At 39.0% G+C, this 12,111-nt stretch overlaps 1 long non-coding RNA gene across 1 annotated transcript; it reads right to left on the bottom strand.

Moving 5' to 3' along the window:
* Positions 1–805: 805 nt before the first annotated feature.
* On the bottom strand, positions 806–2,247 carry LOC307017815. The gene is made up of 2 exons (XR_013802263.1): positions 2,081–2,247; positions 806–1,987 (listed from the first exon to the last, which is right to left on the bottom strand). It is a non-coding gene; the product is annotated as an uncharacterized lncRNA (long non-coding RNA).
* Positions 2,248–12,111: the final 9,864 nt, after the last annotated feature.

Here is a 12,111-nt window from a genome sequence, read left to right as displayed (position 1 = left end):
TAAGCTTCTGTCTGCACGCTTTAGGACACGTTATAACCCTTGGGAGATCACAGATTGGCCTAAAAATAGCACCTCATTCATCTTTATTATACACCGTAGACGCATTGTGGTTGATCATACGTCAATTAAACATTAGGACTTGTACTGGTAAGATTTCTGTCCCCAGAGTCAGAACTAAACATGGTAAAGCAGCTTTCAGTTATTATGCTCCAAATATCTGGAACAAACTCCCAGAAACCTGCAGGTCCGCTGCAACTCTGACTACTTTTAAATCCAGGCTGAAGACTTTTCTTTTTGCCGCTGCTTTTAATTGAACTATTCACATCTTAAACTGCATTGTAACTTTTATCCATGTATTTTTTTCTTTTAATGTTTCTTTTATTATCTTTTCTTTTTAATGACTGATTTTAAATGCCATTTTCTTAATGTCTTTCATTTTTTGTAAGGCACTTTGAATTGCCTTGTGTTGAAAGGTGCTATATAAATAAACTTGCCTTGCCTGCCTTGCCTTAGATTCAAGTTCAAGGTAAACATCAATATAACAAATATTGGAACAGAGGTTGTCAAAGTGCAATTAAGATCAATAATATATTTGTATATACATATTAGACTAATATACAAATGCAGTCTCCCTCTTCCACCCCTCTGGCACAGACACACCCAAGTATGCACACACACACACACACACACACACACACACACACACACACACACACACACACACACACACACACACACACACACACACACACACACACACACACACACACACACACACATAGAAGTGTTGCATTACAATCACCAATTCACATTTTTGGAATATTTTTTTATTATTGCATTAAATCCTTATTTAATTGGTCAGTGTAATGAGATGAGTCTCTCGTTTTCTAGAGAAAAACCTGTTTGCCATCAAATACAATTTTATTTATTTTAACAGCATTTCAAAATAAACACTTTATTTGCTGAAGGAACAATATACTTAAACCTGGCTTTTTTTAGTTATCTATGAGTATTGTTCAGTAGAAACACGAGTCACTGTATATTTAATCTGGCTGTTCTCTTCTCTTATGCATGCTCCCCGTGAAATTGAAAAGACAGTTGCTCTCACATGTTGGCAGGGAAAGAAAACTTCCATCAAGGCTGAACCAAAACATTCAGCAGAACCAAAACATAAATTAGGCAAATACCTCAAATATAAAAGTATCCTCATTCAACGATTCGTAAGAGAAAAAGCCTGAAAGTATTTACAGATGTGCAATCATATTTTGAAGGCAGGTAATTTCTCTAATACATGGATTTCTCACAATATATGTGTGTGACTAATACAAGACCTGTAGTTCCATGTTTGCATCACCACAGATCACTATCAAACCCAGAATTTTTTCATTCGTTTTTAGCAACATTGTTACAACCCAACTTTAACCTCTCTAGATGAACATTGTTTCAGAACAAATTAAAATGAAAACAATCTGAGAATGCATAAGAAACATACAAATGATGGCATTAAAAAGCAGCCTACATGTCCTGAGAATAACATGACTTCTAGCGACTGTGCTTAAAGCCTAGAAATAAAATGGCTGAAAAAACAAAATTGGGTTTAAAGGTTAGGCTTTAATTTACTCAAACATCTGTAATTAAATCTGTATTAAAAACAATGAGTCATTTGCATTATTTACTAAATAACTAATAGTTAAACAGATGATATGGTGACTCTGCGTGTTCCCACTATCAGAACCTATTACCTCGTTCCTTTTCCAGATCCTCAAATTTCACAAGAAAAGGGTTCCGTGGTGTTTTCAGTTTCCTTGGTGTGGTACCCCCTGCTGTGGAGGGTCCTAGGACTGGTGACATTTGGAGAAAAGTGACACCTCACTTGGGGTATTTGACAAACTGACACTCAGCGAAACAAGAGTGTCAAACTCAGCTTGTCAAATACACTAAGTGGGGGGCCTGATCCGGGGAAGACTGGCTCTGTGGAGTAAATAACCTGCAGCAAACAAACATTAAAGAAGTAAAAAAGCATGTTTATATTTTACACAAAGCTCTAATGTCTTTTAGAGAGAAGATTCAGATGTGTTACCTGAGTGTTTGAAGCAGAAGAGTCCGTGTGCTTCTTCCTCCCTCAGGAGTTCATACTGTTGACACTGTGCACAAACACCTCGTTTGACCATTGAGCGCTGCAAAGAGGAAGTCAAAACAAGGAAGATACTGCGAAGCTAGAGCTCAGGAAATATGTTGAAATGAAGTGTCAACATGTCATGATTGTGAAATGCCGTTTGTGGCTCACAGTTTTGGAGATAATGGTTTGCTGAGACACATTCGTCTTTTGTGGCATTTGATGTGTTTTCACTATTTGTGTACAGAATGTGCTGAAGGAACTGTATAGAGTCACAGGAGAATGAACACTTCAGATCAGATGGTGTAGAGTTTTAATGGCATTTTACAGTTCATTTAATTTAAATATACCAATGTTCAGTATTTCATTTGTACATTATTTTGTGTTACTTACACCATTCTCTTGCACTATTTTTATTTATATTTCTTCTTGCACAGCTTGTACTTCTTGTTGTGTCTTAAGCCAATGACTTTCATTGCCAAAACTACACTGTAGCTATGACAATAAAGCCCTTTATCTTAAGATGTGTGTTAAAACTACAGTATAGATCAAATTAAGTGGTCTATTCTTGGTGTAGGAGCCAATTAACACTGCGTATAAAGGTAGGAACCTATGTTTGTTGGTGAGAGGTTCCGCCCGAAGGCCATAAGGTTTTTGACCACACACGGAGAACACACAAACACGGAGCACACACACACGGGATTACAAACAAACAGAAAAGGTATTGTGTAAACCGTAATGTCGTGTGGTGAATGATGGAAAGAAACCAGTGAAAAGGGAAATAAATTGACTGTTTCGAACTGGAAACTTTGTTTCTGACTTTTATTCGGCAGCAAACAAGGTGTGCGTCAATTACACCCATAAAGCGGATCCTCAGAGGCTTAAAGCGTTGGCTTGGCCTCTACACTTGGTATTGTACCTCCATTAACGGCAATGTTAGCCATAATTTTTCAAATGTTAGGCCATGTTTCCTCCTGCGCTATCAGCCGTCTCTGGCCATCATCGGCTGCTTCCTGCTTCAAGGAAAAGCATTAGCGTCTGGCCTGCTGATTTGTGCTCCATCTGTCAGTTTGCAATCCTGTGCAGCAAAGCTACACGCATCAGGACGATGAAAACTAGTTCCACATGGACACAACATCATTTCCTAATAGCCTACTTATTAAGCCCAACCAGGACTCAGTCCATGCAATTATTTTATGATGTCTGGACTCTTGTTTTTTCAAGCAAAACTCTATCAAAGTCACTTTCTCTTGCCTCACCATTGTACTTTTTGCAACAGCCAGAATGTGCTGCACACTGTAACTTCCCCTTGTTACTCAGGACCAACGCACCACCATTACTCTCTGGACTTCCCTCTGCAGACACCACCCTGCTGTAGGTTAGGTTCTCTAACACAGAGGGACTGGATATACTGTATACTAAACATACTGTATACTGGATATACTGGATACTGAACATACTGTATACTGAACATACTGTATACTGGATATACTGTATACTGGATAAACTGTATACTGAACATACTGTATACTGGATATACTGTATACTGAACATACTGTATACTGGATATACTGTATACTGGATAAACTGTATACTGGGTATACTGTATGCTAACTGTTTGTACAGTTTACACAGCACTGTTACTTGTATCCTTGTATTTTAAAGCTGTTTCTGTTTCATTTGGATTGTATTGCCTCTATAGTGGTTGTTTTTGAAGTTTTCAAAGTTGAAATGTCCGTAAAAATAAACTTGCCTTGCCTTCAGTATTTTACAGAACAGCAAAGTACAGTACAGTACAGTATATTATAGAATAGTATAGTAAAGTATTGTTGTGTATTGTATATTTGAGTTCACAACCTATAGTATATTATATTCTAGTGTAGTATAGTATCATATAAAAATGTATAGTAGCCCATATTATATTATAGTTTACTATAGAATAGTATAGTAAAGTACAGTGCAGAATAGTATAGTATAGAATACAAGGGTATAGAATAGTATAGTATAATACAGTAGTAGAGTATAGTACAGTGTAGAATTGGGGGTTGCTAGTGAATTATTTTTCGCTAGTGGATTGTCAAAGGGGGAGCCTCGTTGCGGGGAAATTATCCATATGGCTAGTCCGCCCCTGAATATGTCTATGCAAACGTTGCTATTAATAATAAAAAATAAAAAAAAAAATAAAAAAGATAAATCAATTTTTTTTTTTTTAATTTTCCATTTTGTAATCATCTCGCGACCCCCACTTTGGGAACCCCTGTGTTATAGTATAGTATTGTTGTGTATTGTATATTCTAGTTTACAGTATAGTTAATTATATAGTAAAGTGTAGAATACCATAGTATGTGTCACGAAGTGTCTAGGTTTTATTTTGTCCTGTCTATATCTGTCTTTGTTTTCCTATTTTAGTTTGAAAAGTGTTCACCCCTCGTCTTGTCTGTGGCTTCCTGTCTGTGTTCCCTCCTGCCTGATTACCCGATTGTGTTCACCTGGTGCCCCTGTGTGTTCTCCTTCCTCCTCACCTGTGTCTTGTTTGTTTGATTAGTCCTGTGTGCATTTAGGTTCTACTCTTTCTGTTAGTCTTTGTGAAATTCTTGACTTTGTTGGATGGATTTTGGTTCGTACGAGTTTGTGGTTTGCGTTGCTTTACTTTGCCTGAACTTTTCCATAAATAATGGAGTTTGATTCAACCAACGGGATGCTGCATTAGGGTCCTATATACAGGACTGTCTCAGAAAATTAGAATATTGTGATAAAGTTCTTTATTTTCTGTAATGCAATTAAAAAAAACAAAAATGTCATACATTCTGGATTCATTACAAATCAACTGAAATATTGCAAGCCTTTTATTATTTTAATATTGCTGATTATGGCATACAGCTTAAGAAAACTCAAAAATCCTATCTCAAAAAATTAGAATAGTTCCTCAGACCAAGTAAAAAAAAAAGATTTATAACAGCAAAACACAATCAAACATTTGAAAATGTCCATTAATGCACTCAGTACTTGGTTGGGAATCCTTTTGCACGGATTACTGCATCAATGCGGCGTGGCATGGAGGCAATCAGCCTGTGGCATTGCTGAGGTGTTATGGATGCCCAGGATGCTTCAATAGCGGCCTTTAGCTCATTAGCATTGTTGGGTCTGGTGTCTTTCAGCTTCTTCTTCACAATACCCCACATATTCTCTATGGGGTTCAGGTCAGGGGAATTTGCAGGCCAATCGAGGACAGTAATGCCATGGTCAGTACACCAGTTACTGGTGGTTTTGGCACTGTGGGCAGGTGCCAGATCATGCTGGAAAATGAATTCCTCATCTCCATAGAGCTTTTCAGCAGACGGAAGCATGTAGTGCTCTAAAATCTCTTGGTACACAGCTGCATTTACTCTGGGCTTGATGAAACACAGTGGACCAACACCAGCAGCTGACATGGCTCCCCAAACCATCGCTGACTGTGGGAACTTCACACTGGATTTCAAGCAACTTGGATTTTGCTCCTCTCCAGCCTTTCTCCAGACTCTGGCGCCTTGACTTCCAAATGAAATACAAAACTTGCTTTCGTCTGAAAAGAGGACTTTGGACCACTGTGCAACTGTCCAGTGCTTCTTTTCCTTAGCCCAAGTCAGACGCCTCTTCCGTTGTCTTGAGTTCAGAAGTGGCTTGACCATGGGAATACGGCTATTGTAGCCCATTTCCCGGACACGTCTGTGAACAGTGACTTTTGATACCTGGACTCCAGCTTCAGTCCACTGTCTTTGAAGCTCCCCCAAATTCTGGAAGCGACTCTTCTTCACAATGCTGTTAAGGCTGCGGTCATCTCTCTTGGTTGTGCAGCGTTTCCTGCCACATTTCCCCCTTCCAACAGACTTTTTGTGGATGTGCTTTGAAACTGCACTCTGTGAACAGCTTGCTCTTTGAGAAATTTCTTTTTGTGTCTTACCCTCCTGATGGAGGGTGTCAATGACGGTCCTCTGGACAGCAGTCAGATCAGCAGTCTTCCCCATACTTGTGATTTAGTTTACTGAACCAAGCTGAGTGTTTTTCAAGGCTCAGGAAACCCTTGCAGGTGTTTCGAGTTAATTAGACGATTCAAGTGATTCGTTGAACACCCTACTAGTATACTTTTTCATGATATTCTAATATTTAGAGATAGGATATTTGAGTTTTCTTAAGCTGTATGCCATAATCAGCAATATTAAAATAATAAAAGGCTTGCAATATTTCAGTTGATTTGTAATGAATCCAGAATGTATGACATTTTTGTTTTTTTAATTGCATTACAGAAAATAAAGAACTTTATCACAATATTCTAATTTTCTGAGACAGTCCTGTATATACCTCGCCGTCCAGCCGTAATAGTACGATATACAACAGTTACTGTAGTAGCACACTAATAATTCCCAACTTTCTCTAAAATTGAGTAAGTTTACTACTACCCTTTAGTAAGTGACATATTTCTATTAAAAAAACTATACTAGAACTATACGATAGTGAATGCAGTTCTGCAGATCGTTGTGTAAAGTGATCTCTCAGGATTAACTCCTGTGGATGTTGCATCATGTCGAGCTGTGTGTTGCAGCTCTTCACTGTGCACTGATCCTAAATCTTCAAAATGTTTTTAAAAAATGTGTTCACCGAAATAAATAAAATCCTGAGATATGGGCTTACTGTGTGCATTTTTCTTTAAAGTTGTCCAATACCTTTTATTAAAAAAAGAAGCCCCCACAACCCATGTGTAGCATTAGCAACCCCAAATTGGGGTCTTGGCTCCTGGCTCCAAGGTTGGGAACCAGTGGAGCGGCACTATTGTGCTATTTTAAAATAGGATAATCAGTCTTGCATGTGGGTGATCAGATATTTTGTGAAATAACTTTCGGTTATTATGTGGCACACCTTTGTCTTCATATTTTAAAGTTCACATACTGTGCAACAAGTTAAAGTTGCACAGATAGTCTTATGGTCATATTTATTCATTTAAATATTGAGGCCTGAGCCTTTCAAACTGAGTTTAGGAAGATTGCCTTTTAAAAATACTATTACCCGCTTAGACTGCGCACAGTTTGCATTTTTCATGCCATTTTGTGAGCAACAAGTGAGGGGTGTTGCAATATACTGGTATTGATGATAACCACCATTTAAAATAAGACAAAATACAAGATAAAAATCTTAGATTCTAATGGACATAATAATTATGTAGTAAATCTGATATAGTGATATGTGACATGTTTGAGAATTCATTAGACAAAATCCGTGAGGTCTAGAAAACTATTTGTCATTTTAAAAATAATATAATAAGAATATATATATAAGAAAGGTCTTGAAGGTCAAGGGATAAATTCAGAGTGCTGACAAACTGAAGAAGAAGAGAGGACAGTTACAGAAGTCCTGAGTCATTCTGTGTTCAGACAGTGAGGCTCATGGCAGCTTATCTCTGAGTGGCAGTTCAAAGTGTGAATCATTTCAACACCCTTCTCCGGCCATAATACCACACATATAGGGGAAGTGGGAGATGAAAAAACACCACTACCCTGTTGTTGAGAAAGAGATGGTCCGATTGTTTAACAAGAATTAACTGAATTTGCTACAGCCAAGTTACCTTGCACTATGTATTGACCAAGAATACTTGCATTCAAATATTTGTAATTTAGTTACCACAAGTAGAAATGCAGTATGAAGTGTACTGCAAAACTAAAGTGATATACTGTGACAAACTGTCATTCACTGTCCTTATTTGAGTCATAAAAGTGCATTTAAAAAATGTAACACATTTTTTCATGAGGGAGAAATCCATTCCCTCACATTTTAGTGCAAACTGCTCACTATATTTAATACTGTGCGATAATTTTTGGTCATGTAGCCATTCTCTAATGATAATCAATCTGAAATTCTATTCTGAGAATTTGCTGGAATATAACTTTTTTAACTACAGCGTGGTTCACTAACAGGAGGTTTATATTTGTGAAAATCCTGGCATCATGTTCACTTATGAGAATACACTTTCAAACTGATGTCTCAATCCTCCCAGAAGACTGAGGGTGAATTGCCATCTTGTGGCTCAATGCAGAACTGCAGGGTTTGATCTTAAAGGTCCCATGTCATGGCCATTTCTACTGATCATAATTCCATTGTTGAGGTATACTAGAATAGATTTATATTGTACAATTTTCCAAACTCATATTGGTTTCACCAGGTATTCACTCTCTGTCCTAAACGGCTTGTTGGAGCTCCTGCCCGCCACCATGGTTTGCTGTGCTGCCTGGGGATGCTCAAATCGCTCGGAGAAAGGAGTACGAATGTACGGCTTCCCCACTGACACAGAGCGGAGGAAAAAATGGCTGGCACAAGTCAGCAGGAGCAATTTCATGACCAACAGCAAAAAAATATGTGAGGTAATTATATACAAACACTGCATTTGCACTTTTTCACAAAACGAAAACCACACCATTGGGAAAGCTTAATGTTTTGTTTAATACAAAAAAACAGGGAAAGGCTTGAAAAACACTGAGAGTTGAGACTCAGGGTGCAGGGTGAGGGTCTCAGTGCAGGTATTCAGGCTCCATTGAATCCCCCTCTGGTTCTTGTGCTGAAAGAGGGAGTAACAGACAGGAGAAAGGGTTATACACACCTATATAGCACACCTATTGGATGGGAAATTGCCTTGGGGAGATAAGGTGTGGTCTTTGTTCCCAACTGAAGTTATGGAACTTTATTATTTGTGAGTTTAACAAAGTATGACAAATGGCATCAGTAACAGATGTGATATGAATTTCTATAAAGTTGTCTCACATTCTTGGTCATATTTTATATACAGTATATAATGAGTATAACATGTCCAGTAAGTATAAAGTGTTTCCTAATACTGTGTATTCAACCACTATGGTATAGTGCAGGGGTCGGCAACCTTTTTGATATGAAGTGCCATTTAAAAAAAAAAATGTTATCAGCGTGCCAACCATAGGTGTCAACGATCGAGAATTATCAACGGGGGGGGGGGGGGGTTGACTATCAGCAGGAGGGCGGGGAAGCAGTGTGTGGACCTGTCAGCGCAACTTACATGATGCCGAATTTAACAAGCACCTTTAAATAATTGGTTTAAACGGCATAATAATAAGGACGATCGTCCGTTCTGTGATTCTCCAGAGCACACATGTTAGGATATTAGGCTCATGGAAGTGAAACGAGGAAGCGGAAAAACAGAGGTCTGTGATGTATTTTGTGAAACAGAAGAACAGCTAAATAAATGCAACGGCCTCCCAAGAAGAGTTCGCCTCTCTCCAGTCATTTAAGTTAAATTTGGTTATTGAACCTGAAGCTTGTTGATTCTGCCCTCCTCGACTACGGTCTGGGTGCCGACAGGAAAGTTCAACACACAGATGGCCAGTCCGCCCCTTTGTAGCATATTATTTCGATAACAGATGAGCAGATCGCCACTGGGCTTTCAACTAAATACACAGCCACGCAAAAACTGCGGCATTTGTACAGCTCATTATGGGTACTGCAATTAGTGAAGTGCTTTATTCCTCTGTGGTGAAACGATCAGCACTGCACCACGGAGGAAAGCGGCAGAAAGTCACCTGGAGATAAAGAGAGCGGGGCTGCGTTGCATGCATGGCTTCCTTCTGCAGGTAACGGGGAGACGCGCTCTGGCGGCGGTCTCGTTCAGGATCGGAAAATACAATTTCAATATTTTGCACACTTATTCCACTTATTCCTAGTGTGCCACTGGTTACGGTGCCGTGTGCCAATGCTGGCACGCGTGCCAGGGGTTGCCGACCCCTGGTATAGTGTATGGTACTATGGTATGGTATCCTAGCTTAATCTGTTATCTGTAAACGTTCCCTAAATCTACTAATTTAGGGATAATCCACTGACATCCTTTAATACACATGTTAATTTGAATCAGATGTACTGATAATATCCGCAATATAAATCTTTAAGCTTCTTCTTACCTTTAAAAGTCCGTCACGAACGGTCTATTATGCTGCAACTCTACAGCTCTGTTAGCCTTGGCGCTAACTTCCGGGGAACGATTGAGAGGCTCCACTTCTTCTTCTTCTTCTTCTTCTCTTTTTTAATGGCGGGTCGCAAACAGCTTTTGGTTGCATACCGCCACCTACTGTACACGAGTGTGTATCATCATGTCAGTCCTCTAATAAACCAGCATATCAAAAAGAAAACCATAAAATAAAATAAAATAAAATAAATAAAACAAAACAAAAAACAAATCATCCATGGTCTACTGTTAAATTCTTTTCCCTATCCCAGTTTCCCTCAAAAAGGTGAACAGTGCTTTTCTGATAGCTCTTACTCCTTCTCCTTCTGTTCCCAGAATACCTGCTACATTCCACTCCCTCTTTGCCTCTAAAACTGTATCCCTTAATTTCCCTCTTTCAACTCTATAGGTGACACAATGTAATAAAATATGTTCCACATTTTCCCTAACTCCACAGTTCCCACACTTGTCACTGTCACTTTTCCCCATGACATACAGCGTACCATTTGGACTATTTTGTTCACCCTATATATGCTTCCGTTAGGCAATATTATAAGGAATCATTCTGTAAACTTTCATTGTTATGCGGATGATACTCAACTATATTTATCCATCAAGCCTGATGAAATTAATCATCTAAATAAAATTCAAGACTGCCTCAAGGACTTAAAAACGTGGATGACCTTAAATTTTTTGATGTTAAACACGACCAAAACTGAAGTTATTGTACTTGGCCCGAAGAATCTACGAAACAAATTATCTAAAGATATATTAACTATGGATGGCATTAATTTGGCCTCCAGTGAGACTGTAAGGAATCTTGGTGTTATATTTGATCAGGATTTATCCTTTAACGCCCACATAAAATCAATTTCAAGGACCGCCTACTTCCATCTACGTAACATTGCAAAAATCAGGCATATCTTGCCTCAAAACGATGCAGAGAAACTAGTCCATGCATTTGTTACTTCAAGGCTGGATTATTGTAACTCCTTATTATCAGGGTGTACCAAGAAGTCAGTCAAGTCGCTTCAGCTGATTCAAAATGCTGCAGCTCGTGTACTAACCAGAGTTAGGAAAAGGGACCACATTACTCCTGTTCTGGCTGCCTTACACTGGCTCCCTATAGAACACAGGATAGAATTTAAAATTCTTCTTCTCGCCTACAAAGCCCTTAATGGGCAGGCGCCATCTTACCTTAAAGAACTCATTATACCCTATTGTCCTACTAGGGCATTGCGTTCCAAGAATGCAGGGTTGTTGGTTGTTCCTAGAGTCTCTAAAAGTACAATGGGAGCCAGAGCCTTTTCTTATCAAGCTCCACTTTTGTGGAATCAGCTTCCAGTTTGTGTTCGGACGGCAGACACCCTATCCGTTTTTAAGAGTGCGCTTAAGACCTTCCTTTTTGATAAAGCTTATAGTTAGGGCTGATTAGATTCAGCCCCTAGTTTTGCTGATATAGGCTTAGTTTGTCGGGGGACATCTTACTTCTTCCTTCTCTCTGTCTATACCTGTGTACTCTCATGTTCCGATTAACCCAGCTTCCCCAAATTTCTTTCTTTTTGGTGTCTATATACGCCGGGATCCGGAGTCATGGATGATCCTGCGGTCCTGTGTCATGGATTGCGAGTCCTGGATCTTGAGTCGTGGCTGCGGTCCTGGATCATAAGTCCTGGATGGATATCCTCGTGGATTCATCTTCTTATTATACACACATGCATTTCAAAACATTTGGACTACCTATGTTGCAAATGTATTATCTTTTCAATTTACACACGGCATCTATTGCACGTCTGTCCGTCCTGGGAGAGGGATCCCTCCTCTGTTGCTCTCCCTGAGGTTTCTCCCATTTTTCCCTTTAAACTGTGGGGTTTTCTCTGGAAGTTTTTCCTTGTACGATGTGAGGGTCTAAGGACAGAGGGTGTCGTATTGTCATACTGATATTCTGTACAAACTGTGAAGTCCACTGAGACAAATGTAACATTTGTGATATTGGGCTATA

The sequence above is a fragment of the Notothenia rossii genome, assembly GCF_949606895.1.
Source record: "Notothenia rossii genome assembly, chromosome: 9".
Classification (NCBI taxonomy): Eukaryota; Metazoa; Chordata; class Actinopteri; order Perciformes; family Nototheniidae; genus Notothenia; species Notothenia rossii.
This window is presented reverse-complemented; position numbering and strand designations above follow the sequence as displayed.